We start from the raw sequence: 8,637 nt of genomic DNA on the forward strand, positions 1-8,637 counted from the left end.
CTTTTAGAGTGGAAGCAAGTCTTCCTCGACTCCGAGGGACTGCCTATGATGATGATGCACTACATGGAAACCACTTCCCACCCTGACCTACATTTAGGTTTGGTGGGGGGTGATTTTAACCCAGGACTAAACAGAGCAGTAGCGGCCTGGAGATAGTGTAGGTTAACTTACTGCCCTGTTTTTTGCTGGTACTGAACTCCAGCCTCTGCCATCTTGGTCAGGGCCTTTTAGTGGGCAGCTGGGGTTCTCGTCTGTTTCAGTGTGCAAAGGCACTTATCCAAGAGCACGATTGCAATTTTGAGATACAAATTATAGTGACAAAGAAGTCCATGAGCTTCTCCCACGTGTAATTGGAGGTGAGGGTGGAGAGGGCAGGGGAGAGGCGTTTAAGGAGGCGGAGGAAAGAATCCAGGGGGTTATTGTCGCTCTCCAGAGCGATCCTGCAATAAGAGTGATTTGGCAGAGGAGAGTGAGGCCCAATAGTGCTTCAATGTGGTCCAGCCAGTGGAGGTGATGGACTCCGAAACCAGCTGAGCATCAGATATGCTCTGCACCTCTTGGACTTGAGGGAGTGAAAATGGGGGCCATACCAAGGGGAGCAACAAGGATGAGAGAAAGTAAAGGTTTTCCTGAGGAGATGATGGATATAAATAGTCGAACAAATCGTCTTCTCATATTGGAAAATTGCCAATGTCACTTCATTATTCAAGAAGGGTGGGATGGAGAATCCAGGAAATCATAAACCTAATTGCCTAACGTCTGTGGTGGGGAAGTTACTAGAATCTGTCATTAGGGGCAGTGACTGAGCATTTGGACAAATATAGAGAGAGTCGACATAGATTTGTAAAGGATACGTCATGTTTAACTAACCTCTATGAATATTTTTGTGGAGCTTACTAGCGTGGGAGCTAAAAGAGTCTTTATGGCTGTTATTTATATGGACTTCCAGAAGGCATTTGATAAGGTTCCTCATAAGAGACTGGTAACAAAAATAAAAACACATGAAATTGAAGGAAATCTATTGACATGGGTAGGGAATTGGTTTGGACATAGGAGACAGAGGTTAGGGATAATTGGTATATTCTCTAATAGGCAGGATGTGACTAGTGATGTCCCACAGGGATCTGTACTGGGGCCCTAGTTTTTCACTACATTTATCAATGACTCCAATGAAGGAATAGCGAGCCAAGTATCCGTGTTTGCTAACAGCACTATGTTGGGTCGGGGCGAAGGAGCGACGAGAGATTGTTGAGCGATGTGATCAGGACCCAGGAGAGACGTGAGTTCGGGGCCCAGGAAAGGCGAGGGCCCAGGGGCAGCACGGGTCAGCCCACACTGCGATACGTGTGCGCACTAGGTCCGTGCAGCAGAGCTGATCTCCAGTCATCTTGGTTAATCCTTGCCACTGGACCAAGACCTAGCTCTGTAAAGCCCGTGTGGTGGCTGGTGTGCAGTCACCACACATTTAAAAAATCCACGCATCTTCCACCCTTCGAGATTTAGTTCGGGACCTGGAATTTTAGGTCCTTCATTGAAACACCTGTGAACTTTTTGACGTGGAAGCAAGTCATCCTCCATTCGAGGGATTGCCTATGTTGATGATGAGGGTGGCACAGTAAGCAGTGTAGATGGGGGCAGAAAGTTGCAAAGGGACATGGATAGATTATCTGAGTGGGCTAAATGGTGACAGATGCAGTTTAGTGTGGGGAAGTGTGAGGTCACTTTGGGCATATGAACGATGAGTCAGGGTATTTTCTAAATGGTGAGAAGCTAAGGACTGTGAAGGAGCCGGGAGATTTAGGGATCCATGTACAGAAATCACTAAGAGCTAATGGGACATATACAGGAAATAATTTAAAAGGCTAATAGAATACAAAAGGCGAAAGCTATGTAACAGCTGTACAGAGCCTTGGTCAAACCTCATCTGGACACTGCGTTCAGTGCAGGGCACCGCATCTCAGGGAGGATATACTGGCCTTGGAGGGGAGCAGCGCAGATTTACCAGAATGATACCGGGGCTAAAAGGGTTAAATTATGAGGCCATGTTGCACAGACCAGGCATGTAACCCCTTGAGTACAGAAGATTAAGGGATGATCTAATTGATGTGTTTCAGATGATTAAAGGAGTTGATAGGGTAGATAGGGAGAAACTATTTCCTCTGTTGGGGGAGTCCAGAACAAGAGGGCATAACCTTAAAATTAGAGCCAGGCGTTCAGGTGTGATGTCAGAAAGCACTTCTTCACACAAAGGGTTGTGGAAATCTGGAACTCTCTCCCACAAAATGCTGTTGAGGTCGGGGGTCAATTGAAATGTTAAAACTGAGATTGATTGATAGATCCAAGGTGGGTAAATGGAGTTGAGCTACAGATCAGCCATGATCTAATTGGACGGTGAAACAGGCTCGAGGGGTTGAATGGCCTCCTGTTCCTATGTTCCTACGAAGCTCACTCCGGTTGTTGGAGATTAGGATTCTGTGGGATAGAGCTCCTAATTGTTATATGACAAATGTAGGGCCAAAGGCTAGGCAGTTTGGAGTTTGAAAGTGCGGTTGTAAGTGGTTTGGGGGAGAGTTTTTCACGGATGGATTTAGAAGGAAGTGGGGGCTTAGGGGAGTGTGGGTAGTGAGGGATACAAGGAATTGGTTGGAGAATGCCTTGTCAGTAATCCAGGAGCAGAGAGGCCAGTGGAGATGGCAATATTGCAGGGCTGGATGTGAATATAAATAGGAGAGCTTTATATAGATGGAGTGGTTTAGGGAAGGCTAGTTGGTTACATTCAGTATTATGCCATTTTTGATTGGTTTGGGGATGTACAAAACCCATGTTATCAAGACAATTCAGGCACTTAGGCAAAAGGTTAAACTCTTGTACATAAGGCAAAATACTGCGGATGCTAGAATCTGAAATAAAAACAAAAAATGCTGGAAATCTCAGCGGGTCAAGCAGCATCTGTGGAGAGAAAGAGAGTCAAAGTTTCGGGTCTGTGACCCTTCGTCAGAACTGGAAAAGTTTGAGATGTAACAGATTCTTAAGGAAGTGTAGGGGCAGTGATAGGGGGAGGGGAGGAGAGAACAAAGGGAAGGTCTGTGATAGGGTGGAAGGCAGGAGAGAAGAGAGAGATAAAAGGGATGCTGGGCAAAAATGAGATGGTCATGGCACAAGTTAGGAAACAAAAGATGAGTCTAGATAGGGAGTGAATGGCGGAATCATCACCAGCTGCCCTGGAAAACAGAGAAATAAAAATAAAATCAGGGGTTAGGGCTTAAAAAAAAGGGAGGGAAGGGAACAAAATATGGGCAGAGGTTATGTTCTGAAATTGTTGAACTTGATGTTGAGACGAGAAGGCTGTAAAGTGCCTAATCGAAAGATGAGGTGCTGTTCCTCGAGCGGCGTTGAGCTTCATTGGAACAGTGCAGGAGGCCGAGGAAGGAGATTGCGGAGTGGGAGTGGAGCGGAGAATTAAAGCGGCGGGCGGCCGGAAGCTTGGGGTCACACTTGCGGACTTGAACGGAGGTGTTCCGCAAAGCAGTCACCCAATCTGCGTTTGGTCTCCCTAATGTAGCAGCGAATACCATACACTAAATTGAAAGAAGTACAAGTAAATCTCTTGTTAAACTCTCCGTGCCTTGACACCAGTTAAAAATGAGGAGCTTACAACTAAGAAGAGCAGTCACTCAACCTGGAGCATCCATTGCCCGGGCGGGGATGGGTGAAGGTTGATTGTGGCAGTGGCTATTGTCCAAACACAGGGTACTTACCTAGCAGTGGGTGCATTTCTGTCCCGTGGTTGACTTTCCAACTGGGAAACCAGGCTGGGCAACACGTTGGTGACATCTACCCTTGATTCATGCGGCACATCATCTTCCGGTTGGCCTGTTAGGCTGGTCTAAAGTGCTCTCTCATTGCACACCGCCACAGTCTTGTGTCTTATAACTGCAATTGGTCTTTCCAGTTGATGCTGGGCCCTGCCTTGTCTCAGCGTTGTATGTTCAAGTCCCACTCCAGAGACTTGAGCACAAAAGAAATCTAGGCTGACACTCTAGTGAATTATTGAGGGAGTGCTGCACTGTCGGAGCTGTGGCCTAAGTAGCGTTTTATGCAGTTCAAGCATGACCTCCCTGCTCTTGTGGTTTATGCCTCGGCATAGAATTTCAGCCCCATTGTGTCGGGATATTAAAGTGCTGGCTCAGATGCACCAAACCAGATCAATTGAAGCTTTCCCTGATTATATGCCTTTACTTTGCTCACAAGCGTACGGGAATGACTTGCTGGTTAGTGCGATTTCCATATCGCGTGATGTGCCGTGGATAGACAGGAGCTGCAGTAAGCAGCTCATTTATATTTCAGTGCGCAGCACGACCTTCCAGCTCAGAGGAGGTGATGAAAACCTTTCACGCCACACACACCCGCCACAGTGAAATGTACAGAAGGTTGCTTCACCTCCCAGACCAAGGACAGAAATCGGAATGATTTTCCACCCCGCTCCTCATTCCCGTCAGTAACATGTTAAATATTCACCGGCATTCTTAGTCTGTTGGGTGTCCTCTTCCTATCCTTAAATAAAGTGGCATTCTGACACCACCTTTTCCCAAGGGAGCTTTCAACATTGACTAAGATTGACTCAGATAATATGCAATCTCAGCAGAGTTCACCTGAGGCTTGGCAGTTAACAATTCACTGGGAGTTCCACGAGGCCCAGCGAGTTGCTCCCTGATGGTTCAGTTGTTAAACGCACTGCCCATGGGCTACCTCCCGCTTTGTGCTTCAGCCCAAGACAAATTTTGTCGCCATGATTTTGAAATAAGGAGAGCATACACTTGCCTTGGTAACTAAGAACATAAGACTTAGGAGCAGGAGTCGTCCATTCAGCCCCTCCAGCCTGTTCCACCATTCAATAAGATCATGGCCAATCTTCTACCTTTCCTGCACTATTCCCATATCCCTTGATTCCCTTAATATTCAAAAATCTATCGATCTCTGTCTTGAATATACTCAAAGACTGAGCCTCCACAACCCTCTAGGGTAGAGAATTCCAGAGTTTCACCACCCTCTGAGTGAAGAAGTTTCTCCTCATCTCAGTCCTAAATGGCTGATCCCTTATTCTGAGACTGTGACCCCTGGTTCTTGACTCCCCAGCCAGAAGAAACAGCCTCCCTGCATCTACTCTGTCAAACCTGTAAGAATTTTGTATGTTTCAATGAGATCACCTCTCATTCTTCTAAACTCTAGAGAATATAGGCCCAGTCTACTCAATCTCCTCATAGGACAATCCCCCCCATCCCAGGAATCAGTCTGGTGAACCTTTGTTGCACTCCCTCAATGGCAAGTATATCCTTCCTTAGGTAAGGAGACCAAAACTGTACATAATACTCCAGTTGCGGTCTCACCAGGGCCCTATATAATTACTGTAAGACATCTTTACTTATACTCAAATCCTTTTGTAATAAAGGCCAACATACCATTTGTTTTCTTAATTGCTTGCTGTACCTGCATGTTAACTTTCAGTGATTTGTGTTCAAGGACACCCAGGTCTCTCTGAATACCAACATTTCCGAATCTCTCACCATTTAAAAGATACTCTGCTTTTCTATTTTTCCTACCAAAGTGGATAACTTCACATTTCTCCACATTATATTCCATTTGCCATGTTCTTGCTCACTCACTTAGCCTGTCTATATCCCCTTGAAGACTCTTTGCAGCCTCCTCACATCTTATATTGCCACCTAGCTTTGTATCATCAGCAAACTTGGATATATTACATTTGGTCTCCTCATCCAAATCATTGATATAGATTGTGAATAGCTGGGGCCCAAGCACTGATCCTTGTGGCACCCCACCAGTTACAGCCTGCCAACCCGAGAATGACCTGTTTATTCCGACTCTCTATTTTCTGTCTGTTAACCAATCCTCAATCCATGCTAGTATATTACCACCAATCCCATGAGCCCTAGTTTTGTTCAATAACCTCTTGTGTGGCACCTTATCGAATGCCTTCTGAAAATCCAAATAAACCACATCCACTGGTCCCCCCTTATCTATTAACTAAGAATATGGCTGGTTGACCAGAAACGTAAAGACCCTCTGAGATATCCGCGCTCCTCCAATTCTGGCCTCTTGTGCAATACCGATTTCCTCTGCTCCACTATTGGTGGCTGTGCCTTTAGCTGCCCAGGCCCTCAAGTTTGGAATTCGCTCCTTAAACCTCTCTGCCTCTTACTCCTCCTTTAAGACACCCTTTAAAACCTACCTCTTTGACCAAGCTTCCTGTTCTAATATCTTCTCATATGGCTCAGTGTCAAATTTTGCTTGATTACACTCCTGTGAAGCACCTTGGGATGTTTTACGACGTTAATGATGCTCTATAAATGCAAGCTGTTGTTGTATTGTGAAACTGAGTCACGCAGGTAGGTCCCAGATTTGATCCTGACCTGAGCTTATTTCAGCTCTGTGGCAGTGAAATGCTGCAATTGGTCGCAGTGTGTGGAATCCTTCTCCTGAGCTACCGCCTCCCTGTGGGACATTGGGTGAAGTTGGGATCAGGCATGGCTGGGATGGACCTCCACCCCCTGCTGGAATAACCTGCTCACACTCACTACCTGGCCTCACATATAAAGAATGGCCACGTAGGTGAGGCACACAAGGGTGGGCAGCGCCTGTAGAGCTTTACCCCCAGTCTGAAAAAATACCCTCAGAAGAGGATGGAAGAGAATTGGGGAGAGGGTAAACAGTCAAAGAAGAGGAATGTAAGTGTCATGTATCTCACATTACTGTACATAACTGTATCTTACCATGCTATACATGACTGTAACTAATTATGACCTGTAACCACTAGCATACCTTACCACCAGGGGTGCACTTGCAGGAGACACTGCATACCTGTTCCACACAGGTATATAAAGACAGGTCTCAGGCAAGTGTGGCATTCGAGAGCTGTGTAATAAAGGTGCAGATCCTAAGTGACCTTGACTTCAGCATGTGCCTCATGTGAGTCTGTGCTGCAGGGACAGGACTTTACAGTAAGAGCAAGGAATAGAATGAGAAAAATGGCAAGAAATGACATCTTGTATAAACTCCATTCTTTAGCATTTCCAACAAAAGAAAGAACTTGCATTTATATAGCGCCTTTCACAACCTCTGGATGTTCCAAAGCACTTCACAGCCAATGAAGTACTTTTTGACATGTAGTCACTGTTGTAATGTGGGAAACGCGGTAGCCATCTTGCGCACAGCAAGCTCCCACATACAGCAATGTGGCAATGACTAGATAATCAGTTTTTGTTGATTGAGGGATAAATATTGGCCAGGACACCGGGGATAACTCCCCTGCTCTTCTTCGAAATAGTGGCATTGGGACCTGACGGGGCCTCGGTTTAACGTTTCCAAAAATTGGCACCTCCGACAGTGCAGCACTCCCTCAGCACTGCACTGGAGTGTCAGCCTAGATTTTTGTGCTCAAGTCTGGTGTGGGACTTGAACCCACAACCAACAAAAGAGAGGATAACCACCTTCCCCTGACATTCAATGGCTTACCATTGTCAATTTCCTCACCATCCACATCCCAGGGGTTACAATTGATCATAAACTGACCTAAATCAGCCACGTAAATACTGTGGCTAGTACAGCAAGTCAGAGGCTGCATATTCTGTGGCAAGTAGCTCACCCCCTGACTCCCCAAAGACTGCCCACTACCTACAAAGCACAAGTCAGGAGTGTGATGGAATACTCTTTACTTGCTTGGATGGGTGCAGCTACACCAACACTCAAGAAACTTGACAGTGTCCAAGATAAAGCAGATGTTTATAGTAGAAGCCCATCCACTATAAACATCTACATCCTCCACCACCAGCGCACCGTGGCTGCACTGTGTACTGTCTACAAGATGCACTGCAGCAACTCGCCAAGGCTTCTTCAGCAGCATTTCACAAACCCACGACCTCCACCGCCTAGAAGAACAAGGGCAGCAGGCGCGTAGGAACAGACCACCTCCATGTTCCCCTCCAAGTCACCCACCATCCCGACTTGGACATATATCACCTCTCCTTCATTGTTGCGGGTTTGAATTCCTGGAACTCCCTACCAATGATCCCTGTAGTTTTTTTGGGGGGTGCACGGCCCCTTTAAAAGGAAGCACAGCTAAAAAGGAACAATGCTCCCTCGCTAACAGCACTGTGGGAGTACCTTCACCACATGGGCTGCAGCAGTTCAAGAGAAATGCTCACCATCACCTTCTCAAGGGCAACTAGGGGCAATTAATGGGCAATAAATTCCAGCCTTGCCAGTGGTGTCCACATCCCGAGAATGAATTTAATAAAATCCTTCTTCCTCGATCAGCATGGTTAAAGTAGACTGTATTGGGGGAAGGTGACTCAGGTCTGTTGGCAGAGCATGTTGTCGCATTGTCATGCCACCAAAAGCACCACATCATGGACTGTGTGTAACACTAATAGCTTGAACTTTTTATCATCATAGGCAGTCCCTCGAAATTGAGGAAGACTTGCTTCCACTCTAAAAGTGAGTTCTTAGGTGACTGAACAGTTCAATACGGGAATTACAGTCTCTGTCACAGGTGAGGCAGACAGTGGTTGAGGGAAGGGGTGGGTGGGACAGGTTTGCCGCACGCTCTTTCCGCTGCCTGCG

This window comes from Pristiophorus japonicus, chromosome 16, assembly GCF_044704955.1.
Source record: "Pristiophorus japonicus isolate sPriJap1 chromosome 16, sPriJap1.hap1, whole genome shotgun sequence".
In the NCBI taxonomy this organism is placed as follows: Eukaryota; Metazoa; Chordata; class Chondrichthyes; family Pristiophoridae; genus Pristiophorus; species Pristiophorus japonicus.